Below are 13,729 nucleotides of genomic sequence, written 5' to 3'. Positions count from 1 at the left end.
AGCTAGTCGTGTCCCCTCTAGCAATGCCAGAGTAGTCATCTGCTAACATCTCCAGTCTCTCAGGGCTCTCTTTCTTCATCAGTACCTCGAAGGTATTGTAGCGAGCGACGGAGAGCAAGCTGTACCCAGCATGCCGTTCGGCGGTGTAACAGTCGGGTCTCCTCTCAATACATTACACAGTGTGTACATAACGCACTACTAATAAATATGTCCCGTAGCTCTCAAGAGCTCGCACTCGACACTTCACTTCCTTGGGTCCTCAGCAATAAACCCGTCAAGTGTCAAGTCAAGTCAAGTCGATCGGATGAACGGTTGTCAAGAAAATCAAGTTCTTCATTGTAATTCATGGTTTGAAATGACGACGACAACACAAACAATAAATGTTTTCATATGCTGTGTTTTCAAACGTGCAGCAGGTGGCCTGTACTGATTAATATGGCAAAAGAAACATAATTTGGTTCACCTGACGGGTGCTAATTTCTGACCCTTTTTTTACCCCTTAACGTGGATGGACAGCTTTAAGTGCCTGTCTCGTTTGCCTGGAAACTCACAAATGAGTGGCAACTAACACACATGCTGCAAAGTGGATGGATGTGAAGTTTCCTCAGAAACTGACAGAGTTTGTAATTTGAGTGAAAAGGGGATTACAACCACATGTTTCCAGAGTAAGAGCGAGTCTAGTGTTGAGCAGCTGGCATGCAAAAGGCCACTTTGCAGTTGGAGGTAAAAAAGTTTAACTTTATGTCGGCGTCTTAGCATGTAGTGTATCTCAAAGTGTTTGGTTGTTTAGTCTTTTTTTATGGACACATTATGCCATAAAACCTAACCACTTTTTAAAATCCAGTGCTTATTAATTTGCAATAAAGACTCAAAATCAGAGCTGCCTCTTATGCACTCCCAAGCTATTTTAACATCCTTTTTGTGAGACTGCACATAAATCCTTCTCATCAAGTAGTTACTGAAGCTTGAGGAAGTTGTACGTCGGAGACACGGCAGCGCGCTCGGCTGAAGTCACTGGGTGATCTCGTTCTCAAAGTGAGGGGACCTTTTTAAAGCAAGTGCTCCTTTGGAAGGGCATGGAGATTCACAGCCATAAATCCACCGGGGGGGTGGTGGGGGTGTCTGTTGGGATCAACATAGCATATTGGGGAGTAATGACAGGGATGCGACCGAATAATCAAATGGGTCTTATGTGGGGCCGAAGGCAGGCCCAGGAATGTGGACGCCGGGCTGTGGAAACAACGGCTGCACTAATAGAGTTAGTTGAATTCCACACTGTTGAATTATGAGGAGTTAGGACGTCGGGCTGGGGTTTGTTGTGTCTGGTTGGAATTATACCACTACACCCAGGAACAGAGTTATAGATTTAGTTTTTGACACGTTTTCTCATAGAGCAGGCCAATTAACTGGGGGCTGAATTGCTTTGCTGTGCTGCTGTAGCCACATTAAACGGCAAAGTGGTACACACATATATCATAGGGCAACAAGCCACACATGCAGCCATGGCTCCTGTGACAGGGACAAAACCAGAAGCCATCTATTCTGCTGCCTGATTTGCATGATCTGAACCGTATCTGGAAGTCATTAGCATCTTTCCACTTGTTTATCTGGCTACAGATGAATGCTTTTGAGCTTAACGCCAGGTTTTTGAATAAACAAAATGTTGTCTCATATGTTTTTGTAGTGGTACAAGTCATGCATCATTTATGTAAAAAAAAAACAAACATGTAATATTATGAATATTTGTTTGACTTTTTTACTGAGGTGGAGACCACTGTGGGGTTTATAGGAGTCTCCAGAGCAATCAAACCGGTGGTGTCATACCAACATGTAGCTTTGTAGTGTGTTACAGTAGTTTAATGACCTTTTTGTAGTAACTATCTTATCATGTTAGCTTGTTGTAATTTAAATTTTGTAATGTGTCAGTAATGTATTTAAGATGCCATCGCTTATTTATACATCATTATTTTTGTTTTTCATTACTGGGAACATTATCAGAAAAAAACAAACATACAACCTGTTTTATCACAGCTGACATAATGTACAGTGCAGCACGTTTTTAACGCGGGTATTGCAAAAGTTCTCCCCACAAGTGAACAAAGGGCAACCATGTGCATGTTTACTGTTTTTAAGGTGTGAAATAAACCACAGATGCTGTTACAAACACTTTTGCTAGTATTTTACATTGTGTGCCTGTCAGAGCTGCTTATCTGCATGTTCAGATATAAAAGATAACTTGGTATGCATGTAGGCCAGGAGATAGCAACAGGAATCAGTGTGTCATAACATATCAAATACTTGTGGCTGACAATGATCACTTTTACTTTTGCCCGTTCTTATGTCATTTCTGTACATGTGGGCTCATTGGATTAGGGTAGGGGCTTTCCCCACCTTTTCACTTCCTGTTTGTAATAGTTGTATCTTTCCCCTTCTCTCTCTCTCTCTCTCTCTCTCTCTCTCTCTCTCTCTCTCTCTCTCTCTCTCTCTCTCTCTCTCTCTCTCTCTCTCTCTCTGTTTGTGTCCTCTGTGAAACCCCAGTGGTCCTGCCCTCAAGACTGTGAGCTGAATTCTGATTGGAGCACATGGAGTGCCAGTCTGTCCTGCACCAGTGATCAGGGTATGTGGCAAACCTCCCACTAACCCATCTCTTATTTCATACAGTAATGTGTGTGCTGTTTGTCTGTGAAGTGGCTCCAAAGCACAGTTAGGTCCGACTACTACGCTTATTTGTATCAGGCCATAATAAGCTGGAAGCAGATCCCAACAGATGTATCCTGACGTTACCCTTTTATCACCTTTATTGCTCAGCTGTTTAGGCCAGTGAGCATGGATGTGAATGATAAAGAAACAAATAGTACAGACTAGGGCTGAATATATCAGGGAAAATATCTATTCACGATTTTACTGGCCAATGTTGCAATTGTATAAATAAACTCCAGGACTCTATTTGTGGAGACTGGTTCCATGCCTCTGAATTGCTGCCCACATACATGATTTTGCCAGTGATTTAAATAGGTGTGGGACTTTGAATGGCTGATTTCTTATAGTTTAAAATCAGCAGAGCCAATCAGGGCTACTTCACAACTCCTTATCCTGGAGGCCCCGATTCCTGAGAGCTATTAAATTAATAAGCTTAGAACAATGATATGCTATTCTTACATGTAACTAGAAGATCCTGACCGGGTCCACCGCCATTGTAATAATTGTCGATTAGTCAATGGACTAAATAGTAATCAGCACCTATTAGGCTATAACTAAAATGGAAAAATTGACTTTTTCAAATAATGTTTTAATATAAAAATGAATAATTGTCCAGAATACTTGAGGATCTTCATCTACTAAGTGCACAATGAGCTCAGATGTTTTGGTTATAAAATGAAAATGCATAGCTCAGAGTCTTTTGTGTGAATGTAGTAAAAACCCAGACATTTTTAGTGCTTAAGACAGAGCTGTAGTTAAGTCCACCTTTGTCGAGTCCAAGACAAGTCCAAGACCAGGACTAGTCGAGACCGAGTCAAGACTGAGTCCAAATGAGAGACAGTTGAGACCGAGAAAGAAAGCATCAAATTAGGCCACATTATTAACTTTAAGCATAACAATTTTACTTAAGTCACGTAAAGTTGAAGTGCAACTTTACATATTAGACGTTGAGTCTTTTTATTCTGGTGTAACAAGAACATTCTGGATTGCTGATGGAAATTGTAACAAATAACAAGCAACACAGGTATCATAAAAACATAAAGACATGTTCACATTCTTAAACTTATTACTTGTCCTGAAGAATCCATAGTACAAAGTGCTCGCTGATATTGTGTCTGTGGCCAAAATGAAAATGATTAAAGCCTGATGAGGCATATGATGCACCGAGGACCACTACCAATGCCTGTTCTAGATGGATTTGGAATTAAACCAATACCTGTTTTCTGAACAAGCACACGTCATCAATGGTTTTGTTTTGAAAGAGTAAGTTACTTTAGAAAAAAAAGCATATAGTGCTGGACTCGGTCAAGACCAACAAGAATATTTGGCGAGTCCGAGACAAGTCCGAGACAATAGAAAAACGTCTCAAGTACTACAGCCCTGGCTTAAGGGTATTATTTATCTTTTGCAGCTTTTCATTTAACTATTAATAAAGTACGGAAAATAAGGTTATTTTCAGGTTAAAACTGCTAGTTCATATTATTTGTAGGATCTTGACATTATGACTTGACTTGAAACTCTATGATAATAATAGTAATGAAAATAGTATACTGTTAATTGTACACGTGAAATCAATAATTTATTTGCTATTGAAGCAGATTGCCCTCTACCTGAATGTTGCATCGTCAGCTGCTTTGTGTTCGTGACTCTCCTTTGTTTTTTTTAATATCTTTGGCGTACTGTAGTCTTTCTGTCCCTCTGCTCACCTCTGTCTGCCCTGGGAGCCCTGATTGGCTGAACACTTTCTGCACTATAGTCTGGCTGCTTGCCAGCCATGCTGCCAGTGGCTGCCGTGCCCCCTGATCAGAAGAGAATGTGACATTTGTGCAGAGGTAATGGAATCTGCGTGCAATTAAATCTCTGACTGTGAAGAGGAGTCTATCTCCTCCATGCTCCCCGTCTCCTGCCATTGCCAGCAGCAGGGGGGGTCAGGCACAATGATGAAACCCTCCCAGCAGGCCCTTCGCTGCACTGTCTTTTCCCAATCTCCATGTCAGGTTGTGTTTTTTAACTTTGCTGCACTATCCATGCCTCTAACTGACAATTAATTACAGAAAACGTCCATTAGGAATCTGTCCAAATATTGCGTGATAATTAATATTCAATTATAAAATAAATTTACATTACAAGGCTGCTACATTACCAATGCTTTAATGAATTCTGCTGCAGGTGACAGTTGTTATTTTGTGGTGACTGTTGTTGGGCAGTTAAGTGTGTTTTGATAAAAAAAAAAAAAAAAAAATTGTAGGGGGAGTGGTAGAGAGCAAGACAGAGAGAAAGGAAAGGAGGCAGAGGGCAGATACATGCATGGATGAGCAGTGGGTCATACTCTATCTCTCTGCTCCTCTTTCTCTGCTGCCCTGCCACTACACTTAACGCCTCATTTGTGGGCTTTGTGGCCAATGGCTTGAGTCTGTGATCTGTTGCCATAAAAGGCAGTTTTTTTCCTCTCTGCTGATGGGGCACTTGCCTGTGGGTTAATACCAGACCCCCTCTATAGGCGGACTCATATCTAATGGATATGTGTTTCCCCATCAGGGTAGTTCATAAACATAAAACTCTCAGCTGCCATTGTACTTGGTGGAGCTGGTTGGGAAGGACAGAGCCACGCCATGCAAGCATTTCCCTTGAACTTGTGTAGGAGTAGTTCCTTTCTGTGTTCCTTGTCCACACTGGGTGGACTGAGATGCAGGATTTCCAGGTCAAGGTTTGGCTAAATCCTCCCTGTGTCGCTCACACCCTGTGTGGGTCTGTCTAAATGGCACCTACACTTCTCTTCAGATCAGACACTGGACACAATGTTCAATATGAATTGGGAATGCATGTTCCAGTTCCTTTTTGAACAGTGAACAATTACATTTTATTTTCACATGCTGCTGCTGCAGAATCCAGCTTTAATGTGGCTGTTTTTAAGTCACGTTCAACTCTTTAATTTTTTTTCACATTCAGCTTCCCTGGTAATGCATTTTGTCATGATGAATTATTAATGTCAGCGTTGGTTGAAGGGAGTGTTGTCTCAGAAAATAAGAGGGTCACTCTGTTTCTTTTTTTTCCTTCACCCAAGGGTTAATTTAAACCAACAATTAAAAACAATCCTCCCTATTTTCTTTGCTGCACTATGGGTCAAAATGAAAACTGCTGGGTCTCAACTTTATTCACCAACATCCTGCTAAACAAATGCAACACTATTCCTCTCGGCTGTCTCTGTGTTCCGCTATTGCAGATGACTTGCGCTGCGTAGTGGGATAAAGAGGAAAAGGCTTTGCTTGGGGAAGGACGGAGAAAGAGGCTTGCTCCATTAGTGTCATTTGAATGGTGAATTAGAGCAGTCTGACAGATAGATGCGGAAAATTGTTTTAATTGTATAATCCTCTGTGGCTAGTCACTTGTGCGGAAATGTGCTGTGATGTGCGTGACGGTCAGGGAAGAGCACATTTTGGCCTTTATGTGCTCATTTTGTCTTTGTACAGGAAATGAACAACAATCGGGGGTCCTGAGGATAAACATAAACACACCCAAACTCTCAAACCCCCCACCCCCAGGCAGGTTATGACATGCTCAGTGAGATGCTGCTCTTTAGAGTAATGTGTCTGGCCAGTGAACCTTCTCTTCAGGCAAAGAGGAGGGTGCCTGTAACCATAAACAAGATGGCACAACTTAACACAAATGTAACAGCTATGCAGAAAGGGGCAGAAAGCACTCGCTTAATCATATTCATTTCTGATAAGATATAAAATGCGAGACTACGGACAGATGGCACTAAATCTTTGGCTTTATATCTGTCGCTTGTTCTCTACTGTTTTTTCTCTCTTGCAAAACATTCCCATAAGTGACTTTGCATAAAGTACCTATCTAAACTGCCAATTTGGTTGGAAAATAATAACAGTTATCATCTCTTCCTGTTTCAGACAGTGAGCTGCTATTTCAATGAAGAACTTGCTGTATGTTTTGTTGTATACAGAATGTTCAACTGTGAGGCTAATTTAGCTTAGTCTTTCTTCCTTCATCCTTTTTTCTCAGATCATTGTTTTTATGGTTTTGAATAGAAGTAGTCTCGCATTGCATCCTTAGAATTAAATATTGCTGCTGTTTTAACAAAGGCTTTGTGGTCGGATTAAATAGTTTAGGGCTGAGGACATCCTCATCTTAATTCCAGTTGACTAATATTTTGCTATTTATCAGTGAAAGAATTTGTTTATTTAATTGGCAATTTTATGAAATATGTACCACCCCATTTGGTGTCTTGTAAATATAAAAAATTGCAAATGTGTATGGCTTACGTGCAGTTTAGTGTCACAAATAATTTTTCAAAAACGGAGTGTCCCAAATGATGAGGGTCTTATTTGAGACCGGTTAAGGGTTAAGGGTAGGGCTAGGGTAGCACAGGTGGTTTAGCAGGTTCATAATTAATTAAGGACATTGTATGGGGAATTTGGGATACTAAACTGCACGTATACCTTTTTTTGAAGTCACAGTGAGTCACGGCAATGCCGATAAAGTGGTTTCAAGTGTGGTTACAGTTTTTCAAAACTTCACGCAGACACCTTTCATTGTGATACGATATTAATGGCGAGCCGAAAGCAGTTGCTGTGCTGTTGACATTACGCTTCCTGTGAGATGAGCAGGCACAACGGTGGTTTCTGTGCCCTGGGGACTGACTGACAGGCTGAGGTTGCAAGGCAACTTTATTTCTACAGCACCTTTGAGCAACAAGGCAATTCAAAGTGCTTTACATGAAACATTAAAGAGCAATTAAAAACAGTCATGATGAAAATAAAACAGGCTAAAAAAGAATAATGGGACGGGCGTCTGCTCGTTGTCTTAGTAGCAGGAAAGTCATAGATGTGAACGTAGCAGTGCAATCTGTGTACAGTTTATCTGTCGCTGTCAGTGAATAAATACTACAACTCCTCAAGACCAAAGCCAAGTTCCTGTGTCTTGCTTACTACCTGCTGGTTAAAGTGAAGGGGTTAGCCACGGCGCGAGTGACAGTTTTAGCACAGGCTCACTAACTTAAGGTGGGCTGGCTTTAAGGTAGATCAGCTATTCTGTAAGTGACAAGACTGCTCCTCCAAGTTTAGCTTTAGTGATCTCTCCCTCGCTGCAACCGGCAACCAATAAGTTGCATGCAAATAACTGCCAGTGACGTCCCTAATAAGCAAATGAGCGTATGACGTAATTAGCTCTAAAAACCCAGGGAAAACCCTGCTTGCAAATAAAGCCCCAATTGAATTGAGATCAAGTGATTCTCCGTGAAGGGCGAGAGAGAGAGAGAGAGGTGCGCAACAACCAGCTATTTTTCCACGAAGGGCTAGTCATCGAAACACAATGCGATTTGACTTGGGAGATTGGCTGCCGGTTCCTTTTGATTTAAATCGTGGTCACCACTACGTATTTTCTTGCCTTTGTTTCGGTAGTTGTGGTGTTGTTTGGTCTAGCGTCATCGTCTTTGTTGGTACACGATCTGTCCTGCCTGCATGATCCGTCATGCGCATGCGCAAGATGTTCGCGCATGCGCAGATGATAATCTTGTTTTACCTAGGATACGACACTGCACGATCTGTTCCACGCTAGCCTCCACCGGGAAGCTAATGTTAGTTTAGCTAACAGCTAATTCAGCTAACCGCTAGCTGACAGCTTGATTCAGTCTAAAATAACGTTAACTCAAACTAAACGGTGGGTAAAGAAGGCTACAGCTAAATTAAGACTTTACAGTAATAACAATAAAGACAAGTATTGATTGATTGTATTTTAAATGAGTAAAGTAGAACTGACGTAACAGCTGTTATATATTTTAACGGTTATTTTCAGGTTTTATTTTGAGGGTCTTTTAAAGTTATTACATGCTGTCTCAGCTAGCGGTTAGCCAAATTAGCTGTTAGCTAAACTAACGTTAGCTTGCCTATGGAGGCTAACGGCAGACCGCTACAACTACTACCCGAAGCGTGGAACAGATCGTGCAGTGTCGTAAATCCTCGTACAACAGCGGATGTGCAGGCAGCACGGATTGTGTACCGACAGTCTTCTTTATGTTTAGCTGCCAGTTCTTTTCACAAACTTGTCAATGCTTTGCTAGCATGCAGTGCTGCAGAACCATGCAATATTTATTTATATATAGCGTCGCTAGGTGTTTCCCCCCCGCCGTTATAACTCCAGGCCACCCCTAAGAGGTCATGCCCCCCCAGTTTGGGAACCACTTAGTGAATGGTTTTTCAAGCCTATTGGGCTAAGCCCAGGCCAAACACTGATGTGCTGCAGTCAGCAGCTGCATGCAATTTTCAACTCAACTCATTCAAGTGTAATAAAACAATGTAAGGAGTGCTGGAGGACTGTGGGCCTGGATGCTCTCACTCTTGAAGGGACATTTGAAATAGAACATAAGACAACAGTATTCAATAAGTGGAGCTGCTACCATATAAATTCCCTTCATTGAGTAGTTGCTTCTGTTCCTAGTTTGACACATTTTGTCATACAATACCCAGGTTGGTTTGTCATCACAACAAGCAGGCCTTTGATACTTTATCATGTGATGGATATTCACACACTGAGCTGGTCTGATGAGAGTCTTGCAACACAAAGCAATTCATGGACTGAGAGCTTGTCATGTCTCAGTTGTTGCCTAGTCATGCTCTGTTGCTCAGTTGCACCTCCTGTGATAATGCCCAGGGGATTAGCAGGTAACAAGGCAGCAGCACTCCTCTGAGGATGTCGCGCGTGGCTTTGAATGTCTCATACGGTACTACATAAAGAGAGAGGGAGTACCACCAAATGGTGACTCCCCTGCTACACAGGGAGCCTCCTCCTGGATAATGTAGTAATGAAAGGTGACAGGAAGGACTCAGGGTCTGGAACGAAGCCGGGGCAGCTGGTCAGAGCAGGAGAATAGGAAGCAGTGTGCACCCGGGCTAAAGTGCAGCGAGAAGCAAATTAAAGCTCATATCTGCCATCTCCCTCGCCTCCCTGCACTTTCCTGTTTGGACTTGAAGGTGATTGGGAGCCAAGGCGGTGACAGTTGACGGAAGCAACGCGGAGAAGAGAGTATTTATTTACAGTGAGATGCAGCGATGCTTGTTCAGGATGCGGTTTCACGCAGGATGTGCCTCCCCCTCCCTCACATCCCCCCCACACACCTCCTCCCAACTTTCTCATCTCCACCCTCACACTACAATCCCCAGGTTTGATCAAGAATGGGAAGTGGGTTATTGGGGAGGAGGGTTGGCCTGCTGCAGGGCCAGGCAGCCTGTATTGTGTAAGAGGCTGGGTCTGGATACAGCCAGCAGAGAGCCCACTCAGCATGCCTTCCTGCCTGGCCCAGGAGGTGGTACCAAAGTCAACACAGGTCACTGGGAAAAAGGAGTGTGAAGCATTAAGATTGCATTGTGTGACAAAGATTGTCTTTAGCAAAAGGAAGACAGTGATCTATGTTTGAAGTAGAGAAAATGAACAAAATTGAGCATATACGAAAAGTAAAACGTGTAAAAGAGGGTGTGTTTTAAGACAGTCCAAAAGAGAGTGTGCCAGGAATTCCACCTTGTAAAGCCAGGGTTGGATGGGGGGTAAGGGTGTGTAAATCCCAGTAATTACACTGTATGCTGTGGTTGCAGTACAATTACCTTTGTCGTCACCCTACAATACAGTATTCACATTACAGTAAACTGCTCATTTTAAAGATGCAAGTGTGTGCAAAATGATTTCATACCACCCAAGAGTAGATATGCAGGAATCGGACTTCATTAGTCAGATAGACTTGAACATGTAGTACGTTTTCACCTGGCCATCCCTGGCTTTCATCTTGTGGGATGTTGAGCATGTGTAAGCATGTGAGTGTGCTGAAAAGGTGAGCCATACAGATCTCTGCTCACTAGCTGTCATGTCGGCATTAATCCTCCCAAAGTTTCAAAGGCAGGTTTTATGACCTGCCTTACAGCCTCATCTATGTGGACAGCAGCAGCATCTAAACTCTGGAGAACCTGCTACATAAAATGCACATCTGTTAAAGCCTAAATTGTAAAACAGCCCCCGCGTGTCCAGGCAGCTTTGAGTTAATAATACACTCAAAGTACAGCTTTTAACACTCCCTGCAGCAACAACAGCAGTGATTGTCTTATGGTTACTTCTTTTTGATCAGCTATTGTATCCATTTTGACCACTGCAGTTTTATGTATTTTTCAACGTTTTTGACCTTTAGTGTCTGTGATTAGTGTCTGTATAGTCAAAACAGACTGTAGAAAGCTGGCGGTGTCTTTGCTAGAATTTCTTTAGGTTTACTCCATCTATTTAATTTTACAGTTACAGTTACATCTAAAATGCACAATAATTAAAAAGAAGCTTGAGCATCTAATGTTTCAGACTGAACTCCTGACAAGTTGCTTAGATTGATCTACTTTTGAATACATTTCATCAAGTTAACCTTTAGTCAACAATAGCTTACCTTGCTTGCATAGTAAACACTTCAAGACTTTTTGAAAAAAAAATATTTTATTTATTTATTTTTTACAGTTCCATGAACCTTGTGTGTGACTTTTACATTAAACAGCTTCATTTTGAGTGACAGAATGACGTGTGGCGCTAACAAGGCAGGCGTAGCAGGCTAGTAGTATTACCAAATAATGGCAAGTATTATGCTCAGTCTTGAAGTGTAACACCACAGCCAAAATACTATTAAGAGATCTGTGAGTGATGCAACTTAAGTAGCAGTTGTTATTACAGGGACACAGTTATTACACACTTTTTTCAGTATCCTAAAGAGGAAGTATGGTTTCTCTTCTTAAGGTATTCAAATATTGCTCTTATTGTACTGCGCGCACACACACACACACACACACACACACACACACACACACACACACACACACACACACACACACACACACTGCACCTGTGGTTTAGCTGTGTGCCAGAGTACAGACACTTAGCTTTGGACCTGACAGAAGCAACATGACGTAACATAAACAACATACAGTAAATCTCTGGGCTGAGTTGAGGTTTGTTCAAAGGCATCTGGCAAGTAACCTGAAGGAGAACCGCTATGCAGTTCTGTCATGTTCAAAGTTTAGGGGGCCAGGCAATCAGCATTCGTTTGGAACTCAGGTATTATCTGTGCAAGCAGTTTTATGAAATGGTCAATATGGGTTGACTATATGTTCAGTAGAACATGTCATACATGCTTCTTCTTTTAATTAAAGCTAATTTAAGAGCTTTAAAGTATTGCAACACCTGTTGTAATACCGTTTCCCTATTCTGGATTTTGTGCACAATACTCAGATTGATTTGGATTTGATTAAAATTATTGTTCAGCCTGAAATAAAATCATCAGTATAGAAGGACTGACAGCAATGGACAGCCAATGTGAATTGCATGCACATTTAAAGCTGGTAGAAGGTTTGATAAATCTGTAATATTTGTATTAATTGGAGTAAATAAGTCAAAACTAGTTCTAACTACTAGTAACTTCAGAACCCTGTTCAAAAACAAGTGAATTTAGCCAACACTGAGAAGAATCAGAATCAGAAAGGGCTTTATTGCCAAGTACGTTTTTTTACACATACAAGGAATTTGTCATGGTGTTGTTGGTGCATGTCACACATTCTCTAAATATAAGAAGGATAAAAAGAATATAAACAATATAAGTATAAACATATACACACAGTATGTATTAATAAAGATAAAAATAGAATGTAAAATAAAATAATTAAATAAGTGAAACAGTAAGAAGGCCAAATCGATACCCGATTGTATTGTTAAGTGTTTCTCTCAGGTCAGAGGGTGCAGCTACAACACCTGTTACTTTTAAAGGCACAGAGGGAACAATCTTAGAGAATCCTCAATGTTTTTATTTATTTTATTTGTGTCTCGTGTTGCTTTCTGTAATTGATAATGACAACACGGTAACATCTTGCATGTATCGGAAAAGATTTGTTATTTACTGTGATAGCAAAAGCTCTGGTTGAGCGTAAGCTGGGTCCTGGCTTAATTGATATTTTGGAACATGAGCTCAATTGGATGAGTCATTAGGCCTATTACCAGAGTTTCATTAAATGCCCCAAATCAAAAAGAAGAAAAAAAAAATGTGTTGTGGAATATTCCCTTCCTAGGATAACAGGAGGTTGGATTGGTAAAAGGCAAATAATATATGTGTGAGATTGATCAGTGAGTAGCGACCCCATTATCTCCTGAGATGTTAATTACACTGTGCTCAGCTTACATGTCAAAAGGCAGATAATTGAAGAAGGTAAAATATGTGCCACACTTTATTTATGCTGTCACTTGGAGCTGGTGGAAGATCGTCTCTCTTATCTGCTTTTTATTCCTCTTCTTTCTTCTCTCCTTTTTTTGTCCATGATGTATTTATTGTTGGGTAATATTACATTGTCAGAGTTGATCATTTTGCAGGGATATTATTCACACTTCATTACGCGTGTGTGCGCGTGTGTGCGCGTGTGTGTGTGTGTGTGTGTGTGTGTGTGTGTGAGACACACAAGAATCTTCTGCCCTGTCTCTGTATTTTCTGTCCTTTTAAAGGTCTTGTACTCAGATGTTGTGTTTAACAAATACTTTTTCGGACCTCTTTAAAATCTCTCTGTTGCATTTGTGTGATTCTGCTTATTTCTAGCTTGATTTTAGATTCAACGACTTTTAAAAAAAAAAAAAATATTTGAAATGCAAGCCTGCAGTCACACTGATATTCTGGCTCTGTCTGAAAATGACAGGACTGCACTCTGGCGCCATAGGCTCCAAGCTGAGAGAAGTTTCAACTCGTCAAATGTTATTGTATGTGAAGAAAATAATTAAACTGTCATTTACGTTATTAAGGTGAAGTTAGTGTAAGAACAATCTTGCCTGGTTGTTGTAATCAATGCAGCTGCTAGATGATGACATCAATATAAAAAAAAGAGAGGAATAAAAAGGATGAAAACATTTTTGGGAGAGTCTTAGTACCTTACAGAATCAGAGTGGTCATTTCACTGAAATACACAGTGATGTGAGAGGGTGCAAAAAGCACCAGAAACACTTTTAAAAGTGGTTGTTT

General features: G+C 41.1%; 1 protein-coding gene across 11 annotated transcripts in view; it reads left to right on the top strand.

Annotated features, from left to right (window-relative positions):
* The window catches only part of foxp1b (forkhead box P1b), a 169,590-nt gene that overhangs the window by 16,733 nt on the left and 139,128 nt on the right, over positions 1-13,729 (top strand). For all 11 annotated transcript variants that reach the window (XM_036001752.1, XM_031280555.2, XM_031280564.2 and 8 more), the window contains one exon: positions 2,539-2,617. The gene's annotated coding sequence lies outside the window, so the exon portion shown is untranslated. The remainder of the gene's footprint in view (positions 1-2,538; positions 2,618-13,729) is intronic.

Source organism: Sander lucioperca, chromosome 6 (genome assembly GCF_008315115.2).
Source record: "Sander lucioperca isolate FBNREF2018 chromosome 6, SLUC_FBN_1.2, whole genome shotgun sequence".
NCBI lineage: Eukaryota > Metazoa > Chordata > Actinopteri > Perciformes > Percidae > Sander > Sander lucioperca.
Note: the sequence above shows the minus strand (reverse complement) of the source record. Positions and strands in the feature narration are given on the sequence as shown.